This window comes from Hemitrygon akajei, chromosome 14 (assembly GCF_048418815.1).
Source record: "Hemitrygon akajei chromosome 14, sHemAka1.3, whole genome shotgun sequence".
Taxonomy (NCBI): domain Eukaryota; kingdom Metazoa; phylum Chordata; class Chondrichthyes; order Myliobatiformes; family Dasyatidae; genus Hemitrygon; species Hemitrygon akajei.
Genome location: NC_133137.1, coordinates 11,984,268 through 12,007,247, shown reverse-complemented (window position 1 = coordinate 12,007,247; position 22,980 = coordinate 11,984,268). Strand labels below are relative to the sequence as shown.

The following is a 22,980-nucleotide window of genomic DNA, read 5'->3' as shown; positions in this document are numbered from 1 at the left end:
TATTTCCAGCATTTGCAGATTTTCTCTAGGTAGTATTTGGTGACATATATATATATTTTGATAATAAAATCGACTTTGCACTCTGGGCTTGCCTGACTTGGTTCCTATCAGCTGCCCCCTGGAGTAACCGAGGCTTACCCGAGTTCAATGTCAGATCTTTGACTTTGTGATGGCTCCAGCTATAAATTGTTGGATATCTCACATGAAGAAGTCCCGTGTATTTTCTTCACAAAAAGAAAATAGCTAACAAGAGAAGCATTTTTGAATGCAGCAATAAAGACAACATCATCACCAGTTTTGTGGCTCTCAACAGAGCTGGGTATTTGGAATGCTAAACACAGAACGTGTGGCTGGAGGAGCATATTTTGCTTAACCATGTAAGCAGGGTGAGTCAATGGGACGAAGTTCGACAAAAGCTATTTTAATCAGACTGGTGCCAGCAGTTCCTCAGTGATCACAACAAAGAAACAGATCTTATGGTTCAACCAACCACATACAAACAGCTCTAACCACAATTAGTCAGGTCCTCCCCACATCCAACAGTCACGTTACCTGCGTCACCCGTTAAAGTTGCAGGCACTCAGCTCCTGCCGTTTCCTGGTGTTTCTGGCATGGGCGGGGGATCTTCGGTTGGAAATCCATAACTCCCTGGAAGTGGTAACACAAGTCAGTAGGGCGGTAAAGGTATATGGCATATTTGCTTCCACCATTTGGGGTGTTGAGTACTGAAGTCTGGAAAGTTAAGTCTGAAGTTGTACCCAACTTTCATCAGGTCACATCTGGAGTACCGTCTGCGTTTCTGGTCACTATGTGCCAGGAAGAATGTGGAGATGCTCATGCAGATGAGGTCCACCGGATTAGATAGATAGATACTTTATTCATCCCCATGGGGAAATTCAACTTTTTTTCCAATGTCCCATACACTTGTTGTAGCAAAACTAATTACATACAATACTTAACTCAGTAAAAAATATGATATGCATCTAAATCACTATCTCAAAAAGCATTAATAATAGCTTTTAAAAAGTTCTTAAGTCCTGGCGGTAGAATTGTAAAGCCTAATGGCATTGGGGAGTATTGACCTCTTCATCCTGTCTGAGGAGCATTGCATTGATAGTAACCTGTCGCTGAAACTGCTTCTCTGTCTCTGGATGGTGCTATGTAGAGGATGTTCAGAGTTATCTATAATTGACCGTAGCCTACTCAGCGCCCTTCGCTCAGCTACCGATGTTAAACTCTCCAGTACTTTGCCCACGACAGAGCCCGCCTTCCTTACCAGCTTATTATGCTTATTAAGATTAGAGATACTCACAGAATCGAGAGGTTGGATAAACTTTTGATTGTTTCCGTTGGAGCGCCGGAATCTGAGGGGCAGCTTCGAAGTATACGAAATTAGGAGAGGAACTGATAACGTAGAAAGAGTCTTTGTCTCAAGGTAGAATCGTCAAGTACTGGAAGGCGGGCAATTGAGGTGAGAGAGTGAACGCCTAAAGGAGATAAATGGGCAAGATTTTAACGGAGAACGGTAGGTACCTGGAATGTACTGGTCGGTGTGGTGGCGGAATCAGATGTGATGGTAACATTTCAGAGGCATTTGGGTAGGGAATAAAGGGTTACCAACCTTATGCCGGCAGATGGAATTAGTGGGAATAGCGTTGCTGGCACAGATATAGTGAGCCGTGCAGCCCGGTCCTGTGTTACATTGTTGTGCAGTATGTTCCATGTTTCTGCTACCTCTGCACTTCTAAACAACTCCTCGAAGATGGGATGGAACTCAACATTTTTTCCTACAGCTCGAAGCATTGGGAACGATTTAAAAATGGCCATTGAGGATATGGAGGCACCTATCCGTATCCTCAGTAGCACAGGTGGAGACTATATCCCTGTATGCGATCTATATACTTTCAGTACCTGTGGTGAAATTTACATCCCTGCTTCCCTCCACCACTTGGGCAGAATTGCGTCGGGGGCAGTGGCTGATTCGGTGCAGGGCAGAAAACCTTGGCCACAGTCCGCTCTCAGAACCATTCCAAACATGAACAGATCAAGCTACATCTTCATTTCCACTGATGTGCAACATTCCCTTTTCCAGAATGGGAAGAGACAAAAAAACAAGTGAACTCTGAAAGGAAAGGAACCACAAGCCTAAGAATTCAATGTATCCTAGAGGGGGTTAACATGACAGTGGTAAGACCACACTGGTTTCCGTACCAGTGAACCAAGGTTTACTACAAGATGAGCATTGCATGCTGCATCATCTCATCCTCCTCTCCCAATGCAAGGCACGGGCAATTGGCCTGATTGAGAGCTTGGGATGGGGACAGTGATCAATAGGGTCACGAGGGATTGGGGGTGGCACATTAGGATGTGGGGGGGCAGAGAAATCTGAGTACTCACTGAAGAGGAAGAGAGGGAGGAGGGTTCTACTTGTGGTCAGCAGGGTGGGAATACATTATTGATCCAGTGAAAGGCTGGGAAGGCCCGGGAATTCTCATACCTCTCTTGTCCGCGGCAGTGGGATCGAGAGCAGGTTGTCCAAGTTACTTGCTGCACAGGGAAAGGTGGCCCTCAAATGGAAATCACATCAGTGTCATCAGGCTAACCCCTGACAGGGAATGCCCAGTTTGTTTCCCTGATGGGCATGATCTGATCCTGAATTGGTTACAAACACGATTCAATCTGTGTTCAATTGATTTTTCAATCGCTCAGTGTTGAAGAAAGAGCTATGTGATTGACGTACTGGGCAACAGTTCTCTTAACTTTTCACAATCAATTGATTAAAATCATTAATCTTGTTATTTCACACTTAACAGCTTTTGTGGAATAGCTATTCTGGAAATGTATTACATCCCAAAGAACAAAAGAATGTGTGTGCTTCACCCCTAAGAATCACCTTGTTCCCAGTCCCACCTCACCTACCCACTGATCTATTAATTGCCAGGACCATTTGTAGCTCTGTTCCTGATTTCAACCTTTAGAAAAATAGTTCAAACATCAAGGATTGGCAATTTTACCTGCCTGAAGAAAAGGGAAATGTAGGGGAGAGAAAGGAACTTTTGCGCTGAAGGAATACAGGATAAAATCCTGTCCCTTATGGATGGTGCTTACCACCAATCACCCTGACTCCCTTACATGCAACAGACCCACTGCACTGGCAAAGTACTGGTCCTGCGATAACATTACCTTACCCCCTCTACAACTCAGTAGGCACTGAGTTGTCAATATCTTCCTTTTAGTTCCTGGCAAGGTGGAGGAGGGAATGGGGAATGAGGCATTGGTGAGCAGCCCCGTAAGAGAGTACAAAGCCTGCTTCTGCTGCGGTGAGGTGCAAGAACCTTGCCTGAATTTTGCCCAAGTGCTGTGTAGAGGCTCCACATTAATTTGCCTTTCTTTTATCATTAAATCTGGATTGAATTTGGAAGAATACCAGTGCTCAGCTCTACAGATCACCTCCTTCAAAGGAAATGAATACTCCAGTTGACAGATTTATATTGTGATATTTCGTATTATTATAAAAGAAAGAACTTTATAATAATTGCCAAACAAAAGGATAGGTGAAAGACAAGGACATTTTTCTCCAAGAATCATTATTATCAGGAATGTACTGCCTGAAAGGCTGGTAGAAGAGGCTTCGATCATAACTACCAAAAAGGGAAATGGTCCTATATTGAAAGAGGGCAGATTTGCAGAGCATCAGGGAGAGAGAGAGAGAGAGTAGGGCAGCGGCTCTAGCTGACTAGCTCTTCCAAGCACTCAGCTGAGTTACAATGGGCTGAACTGCGGACGTGAGTGAGCTGAGGAGCCAATGGGAGGTATGGTAGTGGAGAGGTTAGAGTAATGCCATTACATCAGAGCTCAGCTCCCACCGCTGTCTGTAAGGAGTGTGCATGCTCTTCCTGTTTCCTCTGGGTGCTCCAGATTCCTCCTAGTTCCAAAGGCGTACAAGGTTATGGTTAGTGAGTTGAGGACATGTTACGTTGCTGCCTGAAGCCTGGAAACACTTGCAGGCTACACAGAACGATCATTGCTGATTTGACTTGATGCAAATGGCGCATCTCTTGATGTACGCATGACAAATAAAGCTAGTCTTTATGGGAGTAGGTGGTGGATGGCCGTATGAGAACTGGTGTATATTACACGTTCTGGTTATGTGACCATGGACGCCAGGCAGATAATCCCTGAAGCGTATTGATAATGGCTGGGGTCAACCATCTTGTAACAACACTGCCCAGAAGAAGGCAATGGCAAACCACTTCAATACAAAAATTTGCCATGAATAATCATGGTCATGGGACAATGATTGCCGATGTCACACGACACGGCACAGAACAATGAACAAAAAGAAACTAAAGCCAGGCACATTCTTTGATTTCTTCACATCTGAGCAAAAAATGCCTTTAATCTACTTGTAAAACACATGCTTATCAACAATATTTACATTACTTCTGAATGCTGAGGTCCTCTGAACTTAATTTGGAGGCTGAAACAGTCCTAAAACACTTGGAAAAGAAAGTGTCCATGCTTCCAGCCAAATTATTTTTTTGGAACCACCTAGCCGAATTACAAAAAAATTAGCTAATCTAAAAAAAATAATTTGATTGATAGTTAAATTGGATGTTGTAAACATCGTAATTACATTATGGCCTGAGGTAGTTAATGAAGAGAAGAAGCTCAACCTATACTGAATCACATTCAGTCCAACCTAGATATTGTAGAACGCAATGTTCCTTGGCTCCTCCGGAGTAATAGGCACACAGATTTGTACTTGTGTAACTGCCAACGACCAGAGCCAGGTTTTGTTGTCGTACTTTTATTACGCAATCTCAGTGACTGTGCAAGTCAGGCAATCTCAAGAGAGGACAAAGGCGAATAACAACCAGACCCAATTCTATCCATTTGTCCCACATATTGTAACCATTGTTGCTGTTACTCCTTTCTGTGCCTCGTGGCGCACCAGGTAGCAACCCTGACGCTTCTTTATCATCTCTTTGGTTTTTTTTTTATGAGGCCAAGTTGCTAGCTTGACGATCAGCAGGATGGAACATGGGCAAAGAGCCAGCCAGATTCGAATCTGGTACCAGTCTCCTCGTCCAGTGTAGATGCCACTACACTAGCGGCCATCTATATTATAACTATGATACCACACAATTCATAAAGCAGCCTGATTCTTTCCAGCAATATCCATTTTCCCTTAAGCTCCCTTTCTCTTTGTATTTTGTTGAGGATGCACTGAAGATTGTCTTGCAAATTGCAGCCAGAGCTAATCTGAACAGAAAAAACTGTGGAACAGGAGAGGCCACTGGATAAATTACATGAAAGTTAATCACTTCACTAGGGTAATGGACACTCTTTCAGGACATTTTTATCTGGTATATTATTTCATGTGTGCAATAGATTACCAAAATATTAGCACTTAAATCATTTGAAAAAAATATATCTTTAGTGACAGCTATGATAAACAGAACAGAATATACAGTAACCACAGCTTGGAGTAATTGTGCTGTCAAAAGGTTGTAAGTTCAAGACTCACTCCAGCCAGAGATGGTCACATAAACAAGGCTGGCCCATCAGGCTGTTGTGAAAAGTGCTCTTAATGAGTGGACTACCTTTTGGATAAGACATTCATTTGGGCCGCATTTGCTCTCTAGGATGAATGTAGAGGATCCCACACCGTTACTTAAAGGAAGAGCAGTGAAATCGCACAAACATTTACCCTTCAATATTTGCCACATTGCACGAGTTGTTATGTAATTGTAAGTGTTTGGGTTAAGTGATTTGAATTTAGCATCCAGTTGCAATGCAGCTGCTATTTGTAATCCCGGTTAAACTAGGCCATGCCATTGCTTTAGCAAGTCTGCATGGTAAGCCTGTGCCTCTGAGGAACGAAGTACCATTGAACAGACAGTAAAAAGCAGTAATATTTGATTCCTTGCTGACTCTTTCTTTTACAATTCACACAATCCCTTAGAGCTCTGCTCCCTCTTATCCCTTTTCCAAGATCGGTGAAATAGATGGCCGTCTTTTGCTAATTCGTAAGGTGTTGCAAGATGGGCAAGAGGTGTTTCCTAACCCATAACAATGGCCACACTCGAGACAGTAAAGTGATTATAAAGAATTTTGGAATATCTTAAGATTCTGGAAAGAACTGAGAGATATACTTGCTTCAGAAGTTTACAGAACACTCTTATTGTTAATAAGTGGACACTTGATTTCATCAGTGTTACCTTTTGTAGAGGAAAGGGAAAGGTACAACTGAGGTGGCACTCTGAAGAGGGCACGTTAATCCAAAGCCATAATGCACATCTGAAGCCCGGGCTTCATCATTCATCATTTCACCAGCCCAGAACATAACGAAGGTTGAAAAGTGGTGCTTCGGGTACAAGACAGATGAAATAAATGAAGGGTTGGGGATGGGATGGGAGTTGGGAAGAACTGCATCAAATTATGTACCCAGGAATGCAGATAGAGAATGCAACACAATCCACAAAGCAGTGCTTATACAGCAGTCAGATTGTTTCATGATTTACAGCCTACGATAGTTACCGATTATAATGTAATCTCCAAAAGGTTGGAAACACGGAGATGTAAAAGTGCATAGTAACAGCAAACAACAAACTTGATTCTGACAGAATCAGATGGGAGCAACTACAGTGGATTCCCGTTAACGGAACACATCGGGACCAATACATTTTCGCCCAATTAAGCAGCTGTCCCAATTAGCCGAAGTTTCGTGGATATAGTTTATAAAAGACAAACTATTGTTTAACTGAGTAACAAGTTCTGTAGTTAAATGAAATACAGAACAAATTAGAACACTACCTAAAAACACAAAGTGCTGGCTGAACTCAGCAGGCCAGACAGCATCTATGGGAGGAGGTAGTGACGACGTTTCGGGCCGAAACCCTTCATTATATAGGTAGAACACTACCTATATTACTAAAGTACAAGAAAACTGTGTATTAGTTCCTAATAGTTATTGACGGAGGAAATCATCCAGTGTGTGGTGCTGTGCTCTATTGATTAACTGTAAATGAACAAAATCAGTGCAGAAACCTAGTGCAGATAATGGACAGCTTTAGTTGCCATCCTGCATGGTGTCAAAAATCACTGCTTTTTAATTGGGCACTGACTGGCCCAAATGAATAACTTAACACAAGCATACACGACTGACACTATTTAAAAACTGCTTGCCCTAAGCACGGTGTAGTGTCACATAAGTGCATGTGACTGACGCTAGTTAGAAATTATTCGGCAACAGTCTCCTGTCCCAATTAAGTGACATAGTGTCCCAGATAAACATAGGAAATCCTGGCTATTTTCTCAGTTAGTTTTTGTTCTGTTAAGAGTTCCCACATATGCAGCTGCCCCAATTAATCAAAGGCCCAATTAACCAGAATCTACTGTATTGGGAATGCAATCCAGCCTGCACAATCTGAAAAGTTAATTAGTATAATCGGAACTGGGAAATACGTCACTTATTTCAGAGCCATGATCCAGACTCAGGTACCAAGTTATAAATGCAGTGTGATCCTTTGTTGCTCCTATATTCAATGCATCTTATTGTGATTCAGATAAGAAGCCATTCCAGAAAACAAGTTGCTGAGAGTTACCAAAATACTATCAATTTAGTTGATTCTAAAATATGGGCAAGTTTATCCCATCAATAAAATGTGTTAATGTTTCCTGTTGAATGCAACCCACTGAGAATGCAATGGAGATTTTCCTCACTAGTTTCCATTAAGCTTTGGGAAGGAGAGAAAAATAAATGAATGGCGTCTTGTGTGCATCTTGCACACTTGCAACATGACCGTATCAATTTTCAGAATCCAGAACTCTGATTTGAAAATTACTGCAGTAGCTAACAAAGAACTGGGAAAAAAATATTTCGGAAAAGTAACCTGCTCATGTTCCGAACTTCCCATTCTAGTGCTACATGGGTGATGCCAACAGGCTCAATAAACTGATTAGAAAGGCTGGCTCTGTTACAGGGGTCAAACTGGACACACTGGAGGCTGTGGTAGAACAAAGCACCCCACGGAAAATCCTGTCAATTCTGGACAATGTTTCCCACCCTCAGTTTGCCACCTTGGCTGAACAGAGGAGCACTTTTGAAACAACTGTGCTGCTCCAAAGAGCGCTATATGAGGTCGTTCTTACCCTCGACCATTAGGCTCTATAATGAGTCAATCTATAGCCAGGGAAGTGATGACCCCCTCTTGTTAGATTGTTTGAGGTAACTTACTTTTTATTCTTCCTTCCTTTTCTTCTAATATTTATACCTGTGCACTTGTAATGCTACTGTGACATTTCCTTTGGGATCAGTAATACACACTACTTCCGGGGCACCTAGGGGTGACTCGTGTAGCAGCTGAACTCTCAAAGGATACGACTAAATAGTCTCCTTTCAGCCTGATACAGCTAAAAAGCACAACTGCTTCCGAGTCAGTACAGTCAACAAAGATGTCTTAATGTGTTTAAACAAACTGTTAAAACCGTTGGAAACAACGCTGACTGTGGAGGGATGCATCCTCGTAGGTTCCATACAGGAAGCTTGGCTGCAGGTCAGGGATACATGTGCGTTTAAGGAAACGGGGTTTTAAACTCTCAATAATGACTATCTTGCTGGCAAGCGAGCAGCCTCTGGTGAATAAAATCGATGATCTCAGAGCTAGGGGGCTGAATCAGAGGGACATTAGGACCACATGTGTCCTTTGTTTCACGGAATCCTGGTTAACCCCTTCCATACCGGATGCAGCGATTCAGATCGACGGGTTTACCATATACTGTCAGAATAGATCTATAGAGTCTCTCAAAAGCAGAGTTGGGGGATTATGCCTCATGATCAACTCTTCTTGGTGCACAAATATATTAGTGCTATCCCAACTCTGCTCACCAGACCTGGAATATCTGGCAGTTAAGTGCTATCCTTTTTACCTACCACGGGAGATCTCTAGGATCATTTTGGTAGCAATATACATTCCACCTTAGGCCAATGTCAATCAGGCTTTAGATGAGCTGAGCAATGGGATTAATATGCATGAAACAGCGCACCCTAATGCCATCACCATCGTTTTGGGGGAGTTTGCTGCAGATGTTACGGACTTCATTAAAACCTGTGTGGATGAGTGTGTGCCCACAAAGGCTTGCTGTACGTTCCCAAACCAAAAGCCGTGGATGAACCAGGAGGTACGTCGTCTGCTGAAGGCTAGATCTGTGGCATTCGAGTCTGGCGACCCAGGCCTGTACCAGAAAACCAGGTATGAGATATGGAGGGCTAGTTCAAGGGTGAAGAGACAATTTTGAATGAGGTTGGAGGTGCTATCAGATGCACGGCAACTCTGGCAGGGTTTGCAAGACATCACTGCCAACAAAGTGAAACCCAATAGCATGAATGGCAGCGATGCTTCACTACCAGATGAACTCAATGCCCTCCGTGCCCGCTTTGAAAGGGAGAACATAACTACAGCTGTGAAGTTCCCTGCTGCACCCAATGACCCTGTGATCTCTGTCTCAGAGGCCGATGTTAGGCCGTCTTCAAAGAGAGTGAACCCTCACAAAGCGGAAGGTCCCGATGGAGTACCAGATAAGGCTCTGAAAACCTGTGCCAACCAACTAGCAGAGTATTCAAGGACATTTTCAACCTCTCACTACTACAGGCAGAAGTTCCCACTTGCTTCAAAAAGGCAACAATTATACCAGAGCCCAAGAAGAATAATGTGGGCTGCCTTAATGACTATCGCCTGGTAGCATTCACATCTACAGAAATGAAATGCTTTGAGAGATTGGTCATGACTAGACTGAACTCCTGCATCAGCAAGGACCTAGACCCATTGCAGTTTGCTTATCGCCACAATAGGTCAACGGCAGACACAATCTCAATGGCTCTCCACACGGCTTTAGACCACCTGGACAACACAAACACCTACGTCAGGATGCTGTTCATCGACTATAGCTCAGCATTTAATACCATCATTCCCACAATCCTGATTGAGAAGTTACAGAACCTGGGCCTCTGTACCTCCCTCTGCAATTGGATCCTCGACTTCTTAACCGGAAGACGACAATCTGTGCGGATTGGTGATAACATCTCCTTGCTGACGATCAACACTGGCACACCTTAGGGGCGTGTGCTTAGCCGACTGCTCTACTTTCTCTATACCCATAACTGTGTGGCTAGGCATAACTCATATACCATCTCTAAATTTGCTGATGATACCATTGTTGGTAGAATCTTAGATGGTGAAGAGAGGGCATATAGGAGCAAGATATGTAAACTAATAGAGTGGTGTCACAGCAACAACCTTGCACTCAACAAGAGTGTAAGACAAAAGAGCTGATTGTGGACTTCAGGAAGGGTAAGATGAAGGAACACATACCGATCCTCATAGAGGGATCAGAAGTGGAGAGGGTGAGCAGTTTCAAGTTCCTGGGTGTCAAGATCTCTGAGGATCTAAGCTGGTCCCAACACATTGATGCAGTATTAAGGCAAGGCAGCAATTATACTTCATTAGGAGTTTGAAGTGATTTGGTATGTCAACAAATACACTCAAAAATTTCTATAGATGTACCGTGGAGAGCATTCTGAATGGCTGCATGACTGTCTGGTATTTGGGGGGGGGGGGGGGGGCAGCTACTGAACAGGACCGAAAGAAGCTGCAGAAGGTTGTAAATCTAGTCAGCTCCATCATGGGTTTTAGCCTACCAAGTAACCCAGCACATCTTCAGGGAGCGGTGTCTCAGAAAGGCAGCGTCCATTATTAAGGACCTGCAGCACCCAGGGCATGCCCTTTTCTCACTGTTACCATCAGGTAGGAGGTACAGAAGCCTGAAGGCACAGATCCACGAACAGCTTCTTCCCCTCTGCAATCCGATTCCTAAATGGACATTGAACCCTTCGACACCACCCCACTTTTTAAACATAAATTAATTGATTTTTTGCATGATTTTTAATCTATTCAATATATGTATACTGTAATTGATTTACTTATTTATTGTTTTTTTCTTCTATATCATGTATTGCATTGCACTGCTGCTGCTAAGTTAATAAATTCCACAATACATGCCAGTGATAATAAACCTGATTCTGATTCTATCTATCTATATAGCCGTCATATAACATGATTTTCATTGACATGTGGAGTGAACAGTTTATCCATGTCAGGATTCCTCATGCAGGTTCTGTGTATGAAGTTAGAAACATTTTCAACTCGCCTTCAATAAGAGTCACAGTGTCATTTGAGCACACGTCTGTGGAAATCTCTGCCTAGAGAAATTGTAGAGGATGCCTCATTAATTATATTTAAGATATAGTTAGATAGATATTTACATTGCAGAGGAATTAAGAGTTATGGAGAAAAGCAGGTAGGTGTGGCTGTCCAAAGTTGAAAGTTCTAAAGTACATTTTTTAATCAACCTTGAGAATCATCTCTTCACAGACAAACAAAGAAACCCAACAGAACCCATTAAAGAAATACCATCAAACACCCAAAGTGCAGAAAGAATAACGAATTGTGCAAACAGTACCAGTAAGCAGATCATGAAAGTGAGTTCACAGTCACAGCTGATCCGGGGCTCTGTTAGTCACGAGCCACGGCCTCAGTTCAGCGCAGAGATGAGTGAACCTCACGAGCGGAGAGCTGAACACCAGCCCATTCTTCCCCTCTGGCCCCGACACCCTGACCTTTTCCACCTTTTCAGTGGCCACATCAGCCACGATTCTGAGTGGCGAAGCAGGCTCGATGAGACAAACGGTCCGATTTCTTACATTCTTTGGTTCTTACGTGAAATGAATAGAGGAAACAACAGAATATAAAAACGAGGGATAACTATTACATCTGAAAAATAATAAACAGTATATATTGGATGGAACATAATATTTAAGATGAAGCAGGAGAAAATTGGCAGTATGCAGATAAGAAATAGAGGGAAAATATTTCATTAGGTACTCAGATTAAAATTAATCAGTTGCTATTTAAAATTATATTTTAGCTTAATGTAGTTGCTTGTTTAGCTCCTTATTTTGTGTTGTGTGGGTATTGTTCACAAAGCTGCCATTTATTACCCACACCTACTTGTCTGGACATGGTGAGGTTGCTTTGACCACTGAATTTTTTTAAACTTTCTCTGTCAGATAATACTATTGTTAAATGTATAAACTAGGTATAACAATAGACATCATATTACATGAAGTGATCCATAAAATCTTGTTGACCCAGATCGGCAAAAATGTCCTTAAATTTCCCAGCATTCCAAGGGTTAATGCAACTTCTTGTCTGAAGCTTTACTACAATCCTAGCAAAACCAAGTATCAGTCGATCCAACTCTACCTGTATACCTTATCTTCTTACAGAAATAAATGAAAAATATTAGGGATAATTTTCGCTCTTGGGTAATAGAGTTAAAATACGTTTAAAATTTGCTTAAGCTCAATCTTGCAACAGTTGAGATGTCAGTGGGATAAGCTTTAAAGTTTTATTGAAATGCAATTCTTATATAATATTGGCATTCAATTAATTTTTATTCAAGATGGAGCACTTTCCTGTCATAATCTCGCTGTTGATTTACTCAAAGAGCTTGTTAAATGTTGAAGATTTTGAATGTAGTTAACAGACTTTGTTCATATGTGGTCAGTTGAATCAAGGGAGAATCCTTCTTGGGGAAAAAATAAACTTTGATTAATGTGCTACGCAAGACATATGTTCCAGAGTTTCCATGAGTCATTCATTTCATGATGGAAACTAATAAGTAAGTACACTGACAGTCTGTGCTGAGGAAAGAATTAAAGAGAAATAACAAATAACATTTCAGGGTTTAGAAAAAAATGCACAATACTGGCAAACCAAATGAATTTATTAAGCATTGCTTCCAGCTTCTGTGTTTTCCTAACTTCCCCAACTTTTTTTTTAAATGGCAGTGGGTTCTCATTACACTTACTGATTACAAAGAAATAATGTTCTGAAACACCAAAAGGAAATCAGAGAACTGCCACTGTGAGCACTTAGGGCGAAAGGATATTTAAGAAGCACAGAGTGCATAAGCAAAAGGAATACACATTGCAAACTGAGGAATCGTTTCAATGCATCTCTGGATAAACTGCCAAGGTCATATTCAATCAGCAACCCTATTTCACTTTGGTACGATTATCATATTTAATTAGGCTTTGCAACCAGGAATAAATATAAAGTGTTAGTAAATTACAAGCTATTAAAACTTCTAGAAGTTGAACATTTATTAAAACTAAGACAACATTAAAGTATCAAATAACATACATTTAAAAATAATAATTGTATTTTTGATTACAGCTGTTACTTAATTTGGATTCATAATTGTCACCACCCATACTTTTTTTTGCTCTTTTATCTACTTCAGAGTTCAAAGTAAGTATATTATCGAAGTATGTATATGTTGCCATATACCACCTCAAGTTTAATTTCCTTATAGGCATTGCAACCAACCAGAAGCCCTGGATGAACTTTGTTATCATTTATGTTACTTGGTTTTGATTTGTCAGACATGATGGCAGTCAAACTCCACCACAGTTGTCAAGCATCCCTCTGTGATTTACGTTTAGTCTGTGATTCCCACTTTGCATGCAAGATGGACTTTCAGTCGCACCTGGACCACTTTCACTTCCCTGCATCGCAGTCCTGATTGCCACTAATCTAACCCTCGACCGGTTTCAAATCTCTTGGTCTATCCAGGTCTTCTGGTTGAGAAAGACTATGAGGGTCTTTATAAACTTTGTGACAGCCGTGGCATATTATTTGAGATCCTCTGATGAGAGCTTGAACACGGCCTAGTACACGGTCAGTGTACAACACTGACTCAGGGCAGTCCTGTAGCTGCTCATCTGCCTCCTGTGATCGTCTTTGTTGTACTTACACCTGGCACCTTGCTCTTTACTACATCCAGGGAGGAGGAGGACAGCCAGATGATCAGATTTCCAGAAATACACTCTCCTGGTCTATCAGATTCTTTCTTCTTCAGCCATTTACCTTTTCCACATAGCCCCTCCTAGCTTTCCCTCCCCCACACACCTACCTTCCCGAGCAACACACACACACACACACACAAAATGCTGGAGAAACCCAGCAGGGCTTCCCATCCACCTGGCTTCACGCATCACCTTCGAGCTTGTACTCCTTCCCCTCCCCCCCACCCTCTTACTCAGGCTTCTTCCCCCTTTCCTGTCCAGTTCCAATGAAGATTCTCAGCCTGGAACGTCAACCATTTATTCACTTTCATAGATGCTGCCAGAACTGCTGAGTTCTTGCAGCATTTTGTGGATGTTCCAGCCAGGTTTTAACTGTCCCATCTTTAGCACCTGTGCCAACAGTGGCCTCTGTCCTGAACTCCAGAACTTCTATCCAAAAGTATCTCAATTGCACATCATTCTCTTTGGAGTTTTTCCTTAAAACTTGGGCAATCCAAACAACAGGACCATACTAATTACGTAGTTTCATTAGTCAACAGATGTTAATGACATTTTAAAATATGTTTTAAAATACATTTTATATGTTATAAAATATAAAACCCTGATGAAAAGCCCCAGCCCAAAATATTTACCGTTTATTCCTCTCCATAGATGCTGCCTGACCAGCTGAGTTCTTTCAGCATTTTGTGCGTGTTGCTCTGGAGTTTCAGCATCTGCAGAATCACTTGCCTTTAAAACTTGCAAAACACTTCTGGTTGTGGGTGTCCTTGGGTCTAACTCAGAGTTTAAGGCTGTAATTCTGCAAACTGGAACAATTAGAGGACCCTTGCTGTGGTAATTAGCTTATTTTGGCTCACGACCAGCGTTGAAGACTCCGTTCAGCTTCACAATTTTAATGATTTTAAACCCGCGCAAAAAGTTATGGAAACTCAGTTTTTTCAAGATGCAGTGCCTATCTAAAGTCACCAAACCTTTACGCTGGTTCAGTCAATTCCAGCTAAAGGTTCAAAATGGTGGAATCCCTTAGCTTCCCCTCGGTGTCTGGGAGCAAGATAAATCTGCACATGTTTAAGTTCTGAGCCAGAAAATGCACAGAAGGTCTGCCAACATCAATCAAGTGAAAAGATGAGATAATCCTATTAGTGTCCTATCTTCAGATGCTGACAGGCCTGCTGCGTAGTTTCAGATTCTTCTGATTTTACAAACAACAAGGTAATTGACAAGCAATAAAAGATACGTGTACAACCAGCTGAAATGCAACTGGGAATCAGCCCCAGCTTTTAGGCCATTAAATATGCTGCAACTGCACGTCTCCAGGTAAACGAAAAATAAGATGAAGCTTCCCGCCCAACTTATCAAACGTTTACCATTTTGAACCTGCTTCCAAGTGGTCTTTGATGACTTCCAGAATTAATAGCTCTTAGCAGGGATCTAAGGAAAGGAACAGGAAGTCATTAATCTAATCATGTAGAGTGTCAAATGGTACGATCCCTTTAATATGAAGGATTTCGTCATAAGATCAATGTTTCAAAAGAGAATAATGTTGAACGAAAGAGCGAGTGCTAGAGGTATATAACTTTGCATCTGGAAGGAGAAAATACAGGTTAACACTTAACCCTTCACCAAGGTTCACTCCGAAGCAGCTGAACAAAAAGATCAGTTATTTTTCATGAAGAATCCCTCTTTTATCTCCTTGTTTCTCATCCTCAATAACATTCCTGATGGCCAGACTTAATGTATAAGTAACAAAAGGCTATTTTTAAAAAATATTCGCTCCCCTCTCCCTCTCCTAAAAGCAAGGCTGGAAGTTTGGACTGGCTGAAGGAAGCTTAAAATAAACCGTGACTTCACACCTCATCTGCTTCCGTTTTAATTATGGAGTAGAATTTGGAGCAGGAAGGGGGTGGTTAATTAAATATTACAATGTTGTGTGCTCCAGATTTAAACTGTCTTCCACAAGATCTAAACTGTTTAGAGCTACTAATACTAGGTTTTAACTTTAAACTTCAAGAAGCTCAGCTACTAAAGGGATGGCTTTGTGGCAGAATGCCTTATTGCCAGACCTCACCAAGCATCAAGACCTTGCCTGGCTGGCCGAGAGAGGGGCCCGCCCAGTCCGATCCTTCCGGCATGCCCGGAGCATCACTCCTACCACACACTGCCCTCAAGACAACTGCAGTGTGGATGAGATGATTGCTCGTCTCTTTGCAGCCTGCTCAGGGTGTCGAGACCGGAGGCAAGGGTCGGGCCGGCTGCTCTGCTCTCTGCAGTGCTGAGGCTGAGGCAATTTCCTGCTTCACGTCTGCGAATTCCGCTACGAGTTTCCTCACTGCGTGATGAACTGAGGTTGAGGCTATGGGCCGGCTCTGGCTCCTCCCGGCTTCGGAGCTTTGGACTCACTTTGGATCTGAATGCTGTTGCTTGCTTTGATTGCTTGTATAATTTGTGTGTTTTTCCCTCTCGCTGCACATTGGGTCTTAGTATTTTTTAAATAGGATTCTTGTTTCGTAAGCAGACAAATCTCAGGGTTGTATAACTGATACGTACTTCGATAATAAATGTACCTGGAACACTTTGAACTTTGAAATGTTCGTGCCCTTACTAATCAAGAACCTATCAACCTTTGCTTTAAATAATGAATTGATCTGCAGTACTGTCTGTGGCAACGAACTCCACAGATTCAGCATCCTCTAACTAAAGAAATTCCTCCTTATCTCTGTTCTAAAGGGACATCCTTGCATTCAGAGAAGCCCTCTGGCCTACCCCACTATAGGAAACATCCTCTCCACATTCAGTCTATCTAGGCCTTTCAATATTCTATAGGCATCATTGAGATCCCTCATCAGATTCAGATTCAGTTTATTGTCATTTAAAAACCACAAATGCAATGCAGTTAAAAAATGAGACACTGTTCCTCCAGAATGATATCACAAGAACACACGACAAAACAGACTACACCAGAAAATCCACGTAACGTTTGGCAATCCCCAATCCAGAGTCCGGAGGGGCTGCTGCGTATTAATATCGCGCTACCATCTTAGCGCGTTCCCCGGAAAGGAGCTCCAATCCCACCAGACAAACAAGACCAAAAACTAAAGCTACAAGACCTACACAAAACCACACTAAACTCCAGTGAGTATGGGTACAGAGCCTTCAAGAGCTCATCAGTTAACCCTAACATTTCCAGGATCACTTTTGTGAGTCTCTTCTGGACACTTTCCAATTCCAGCACATCTTTTCTTCGATTCTGGGCCCAAAATTGCTTGCAATACGTCCAAGTGCAGTCTGACTAAAGCCTCAGCATTATACCCTTGCTTTTATATTCTAGTTCTCTTGAAATGAGAACTGAAGACCTCAAATCAATTCCAGCATTGCCACAACCTCACTGCATGCCAATTAATACCCAACATTGCCCAGAGAGCATGGACAGAGCTGACTTCTTCAAGCACTCTGTTCTTCAAGCATAGTTATAACTAGCTCTTTACAAAGTTTTTCTAAGTGGTCGCTGGGCTGAAAATCAAATATGATTAAAATAATATCTTATACCTGAATGAAATTTTTTTTTAAATGGAGATGCCAGAAACTGAAAATAAAGACAGGAGGTCAGTTAGAATCTGTAGAAAGAGAAACAGATTTCACCTTTAAGCTCCAAGATTTTTTGTCAGATTTGGGTAAGTGAGGAAAACAAGCTAGATTTAGGTTTCAGAGAAGATGGGAGGGATACAGGATTCAAGATTCAAGATTGTTTATTGCCATTTTTCAGTACACTAGAGTAAAGGAGAACAAAATTATTGTTACTCCAGACTCGATGCAGCACAAAAAAACACTATAATTATAAGAGCATTCTGTAAAACATAATGCACAAGTATTGAGTGTGGTCATAAGATTAGCTTATATACTTAGACTTATTTATGGATGTAAAGTGACTCTTTGTGCAGGAGTATCCGTGCCTAAGGTGACTGACAGGAAATTATGAAGTGACAAAGAGACTCTTGGCAAAAGGAATTCTTTCAGGTAGCAGCAGGACATACGCAAACACAATAGCATAGTGACTGTGTCAGAGTAGTTATGAGATCTGGAGTGTAGGCATAAAGTGGCAGTGCATGGGAGAGAAGGGAACATCAGTGACATGATTAGGAAAGGTTAGGAGAAACTGCAGTGTTTGTATGTCAATGGGAACAGATAGAAGAAACTAATGTACAGAAATGTTATGCAAAGCAGGGGTGCGGGACATGTCCAGCAGGTCTGGTTACATCTCATACCCATGCTCCTGCACAGTAAGGAAGCGGGTGGGTCACATATGGATTTACTGGTGGGCTTGCTCCTGGGCCTGACCAGGGTGGCCACTCATGGGTCCAGCTGGCGGAAAGTTGAGGACTGTGCCAGGGCCAACTGCTTGCCCCTCTTCCAAGGATACGTTTATACCCAGCTCTCCTTGGAGAGGGAGAATGTGATCATGATGGGTACAGTGCAGGATTTCCAGGAGCGGTGGCCCCCAAAGGAATTGACTTTTATAGACAGTAATATTTTAATTTGAATTTGTTCACTGTTTTGTAAATACTTGATGTTTACATTTTGTGTATTTTTGTATAAGTAAATGTTTCTAGTTTTGTAATAAAAAATGGGGACATTTAAAAGAAAACAGAGAGCAAACTGGACCATGCTACAGAGAGATTAGTTACAGCAGGAATAGCCAGATCTGATATGGACAGAAATAAGCAAGCTACCTGAAGCTGTTGGATTAAAAATTAAATTCTGAAGGTTGCAATGGAAAATGAGAGTGTTGTTCCTCAAGAGTCTGTGTTGGACCTTGCTATGACAGAGTAGGAGGCTGTTGACAGAGGTCAAAATTAGTGTGGGATAGAGAAGGAACATAGCAGGCAGCAGGAAGCTTGGGGTCACCCTAGCAGACAGAGTAGGTACTCTGTAAAATGGTCATCCATCTGCATTTAGATTCACCAATGGAGTGGAGACTTCATACCTGAAATTTACATAATTCACATGCCCATTCTGTCAATGTCACTTTATACCTGAACCTCCTGTCGACTGTTACAGTATAGGCTGAAGCTCATAAACTGGCATAAACAACCACAATAAAGGCAAATAACTATGCATAAGAAAGCATGGAATCCCATTGTACTTATCTTCAAGAATTTAAGTAAGTGTTTTCACTTATTTAACACTGCACACTAAGCATGGAATAATTTAGAATTTAAGAAAATAGAAGATACCGTATAGGCTATGAAGAGAAACAGAATAATTTACTCCAAAGTACCTGGAAGGAAGGATCAGAAAAGTAACTTTGTTTCCTGTCATGCCGAAAGTGACCAGTGAAATTTTGCACTATTGTTGAATGAGGAGAAAATTCAGAGGGCTCTTTGGTTTGGGACAAAGCCATTAATAATCAACTATGATGTGTTTAAGTGCAGGATTTGACAAACACAGAAGATAAGGAGTTTGGATATAGTGTAAATACATCTGTTGCACACATGCAGGTCTGGTGTACACTACACTTGCATCTGAAATTCCACACCATATTCATTCCATACTCTTTCCCTTGGTAGGTATGTCAAATTGCAGCTGACATTTTGCTAAAACAAAAATAGATATATTTATATGAATATTTTGATGCATCCACAGATTATGAAATTACAGTTAGGGCCTAACTGATCAAAAGGTAGTGATGGTTCATTGCCCTCTTGGAATGTAAACTGTACAGGACAGGCTAGTCATCCCACAACATCTGCACTGATCATGCCGCCAATTTAAACTGCACATCTGCCTACAAATGTCGATATCCTCCAAATCCTTGCCTGTTCATGTGTCTGTCTTAAAACCTCTTAAACATTTCCCTTTTATCTGCTTTGACGAGTTCCCCTGGTAGTGTGTTCTAGGCACCTGCCACTCTCTGTGTCAAAAAAACTTGCAATGTAAATCTTATTTACACATCCCCCACTTCACCTTAAAGCTATCCCATGTGACATTTACACTCTGGGAAAAACAATCAGTCTAAGCTGTCTATGCCTCTCATAATTCTATGTACTTCTAATAGGTCTCCCCTCAGTCTCTGATGTTCCAAAAAAAAAATCCAAGTTTATTCAACCTCATTATATAATTTATACTTTCTAATGCAGGCGTGTGGCATGTGGCGTGTGGCTAAGTGGTTAAGACGTTGGACTAGCAATCTGAAGATCATGAGTTTGAGCCCCAGCCGAGGCAGTGTGTTGTGCCCTTGGACCACACACTGCTCCAGTCCACCCGGAAGAAAATGGCTACCAGCAAAATGCTGGGGGTTAACCTTGCGATAGACTGGCGTCCTATGTGGGGAGGAGTTTCGTACTCTCAGTTGCTTCACACCACAGACACCGGCATAAGCACCAGTCTGATGAGCCTATAAGGCTCGGGACAGACTTTAACTCTTTAACTAATGTAGGCAACATCCTAGCGAATATCTAGCGAAGTCTCCACAGCTTTCCTGTAATCTGGTGACTAGTTTTGCACACAATAATCTAAAAGTGAACAAACAAAACTTTTATGCAACTGCAACATGACTTTTATACTCAACACTCCAAAGGATGAAGGCAAGTAAACTGGCTGCATCATTTACCACCCTATCTTCATTGGTTGCCAACTTCAGGGAGCTATGGTCTTGCACCCCAAGATCCCTCTGTATATCTCAAGCTTCGGCAGTCTGAGGTACCCAACTGCTTTGTAGTGGCACCCAAGAAAAATGCGGTAACCTGCCTCAACCACTGTTGTCCAGTAGCCCTTACAACCACCATGATGAAAGTGCTTTGAGAGATTGGTCATGAAGTTCATCACCTCCTGCCTAAGGTGTTACCTGGATTTCCTCTAATTTGCCTATCGTCACACAGGTCAACAGCAGATTGGCTCTTCACACATCTTTGGAACACATGGGCAATGAGGATGCACACATCAGGATGCTCTTCATTGACTGCAGTTCAGAATTCAATACTACCGCCCCCTCAAAATTCATCACTAAGCTCCAACACCTGTCCCTTGATACCTCTGTGAAACTGGATCCTCACAGCAGACATCACTTTAGTAAGGATTGACATCAAAATTTCATCCCCACTTACCAGCAGCACAAGTGCACCACAGGGCTGTGTGAATGGTCCAATGCTTTACTCACTTTATACTTTCGTTTGTGTGGCCAAGTACAACACCAGTGCCATATTTATGTCTGTTGACTACACCACTGTTGAATCTGATGACAAGTCAGCATATGAGAGAGAGATTGTTGATCTAGTTGAGTGATGTCACAACAGCAGCCTCTCACTCAAAGTCAGCAAAACAAAAGAGCTGATTATTGTCTACAAGAGGAAGAAGCTGGTACTCAGTCCTCATTACGGAAACCGTGGTGGAGAGGGTCAACAGCTTTAAAATTCCTTAGTGTTAATGTATTAGAGGACCAGCAGAAAAGAGCCCTCACCAAGAAGACCGGAAAGTGTCTGTACTTTCTTTAATGTTTGAGTAGATTCAACTTGGCACCAGAGCTTGTACAAACTTCTTTACATTCACAGTGGAGAGTATCCTAACTGGTTGCTTCACAACTTGGTGTGGAAAACATAATGCCCAAGAACAGAAAAGGTTCCAAAAATGGTGGATAAAGCCCAGTCCATCACAACAAATCTCATCCCACCACTGAGTATACTTACATGGAGTGCTGCCACAAGAAAGCAGCATCCATCATCAAAGACCCCCCACCCCTATCCAGGCCGTGCTCTGTCCTTGCTTCTGCCACCAGGCAGAATGAACAGATGCCTTGGGTCCCACAAGACCAGTTATTATCCTACAACCATCAGGCCACTTGAACCAGCATGGATAACTTCATTCACTGAAACGACTCTAAGGCCTGCACACTCACTTTCAAGGATTCCATATAGCTCATGTTCTCAGAATCATTCTAACTTTCACTGTTTGCCTTCTTTTCCATAGTGCTTGTCAGGCTTTATGTCTAGTTCTTCATAAAATTCTATTGTATTTCTTTGTTCCTACACATGCTTGAAAGAAAATAAATCTCAAGCCAGTATGTGGTGACATGGCTTTTTGTGTTAGCCTTGGAGGTCATTGTGAGGGCTGCAGAATCAGTGGGACCAGGTGTCGCGTTCATGGACAATCTCACCCTTTTGGGTCCTAGCACAGAGGCAGTGGAAACTGTACTATCTAGACTCGAGGAGCTCATGGATTGGGGAAAAATGAAGTTCAAGACCAAGAAGTCAAGGAGCCTTGTTCTTAGGAGAGGAAAGCTGGCTGACTTTCATTTCACTGTTTGTGGAGAGGAGATTCCATCCATTCAGGACCAACTAGTTAAGAGCCTCGGGCGATGGTACACAGAGGAGCTGAGAGACACCCAGAGGGTTCGAGAGACAGGAGAACAGATCAGCAGAGGTCTGATGTCTGTTGACAAGTGTGGCTTGCCTGGAAAGTTGAAGTTGTCGTGCTTGCAGTAAGGACTGATGTCACGGATAATGTGGCCACTAACTGTCTATGAAGTGGCAATGTCCCATGGTTGAGGCAATGGGACAGATTTTCAACAAGTATGTGAACAAGTGGCTTGGAGTACCGAGCAGCCTCACCAACGTTGCAATCCACAGTAGCCAGACAAAGCTTACCATCCCAGTGCAATCCCTTGTTGAAGAGGTCAAGGTAGATCATTCTTAATGCTTCGAGACTCAAAAGACCCTGTCATCAAGAACACCCAGCCAAATGTGAGATCAGGCAGGAAGTGGTCGACCCATGTAGCAGTTGATGAGGCAGAGTCTAGATTGAAGCACAAGGAGGTGGTTGGGGCTACCCAGCTAGGCTGCCAGGGACTTGGATGGAAAACCCACAAGTGGTGGTCATCTTCTACAGGTAAGGAGCGCCGTGAGCTTGTAACACAAGAAATACGAGAGGTAGGAGAGGAGAAGAGGTTAGCTAAAACAGCTGGCCTGACCAAACAAGGGGCTTGGACCTGGTGGGAAAGTGTTGAAAAACGACATCTATCTTGGAATGTTCTGTGGCAGATGGAACCACTCCGCATT

At 42.3% G+C, this 22,980-nt stretch overlaps 1 long non-coding RNA gene across 1 annotated transcript in view; it reads right to left on the bottom strand.

The window, feature by feature from the left end:
* Window positions 1-552: 552 nt before the first annotated feature.
* Window positions 553-22,980, bottom strand: part of LOC140738961 (uncharacterized) — a 29,919-nt gene continuing 7,491 nt past the window's right edge. The window contains exons 2-3 of the long non-coding RNA XR_012101491.1: window positions 1,313-1,487; window positions 553-648 (exon numbers count right to left, since the gene is read on the bottom strand). This is a non-coding gene — a long non-coding RNA (uncharacterized lncRNA). The remainder of the gene's footprint in view (window positions 649-1,312; window positions 1,488-22,980) is intronic.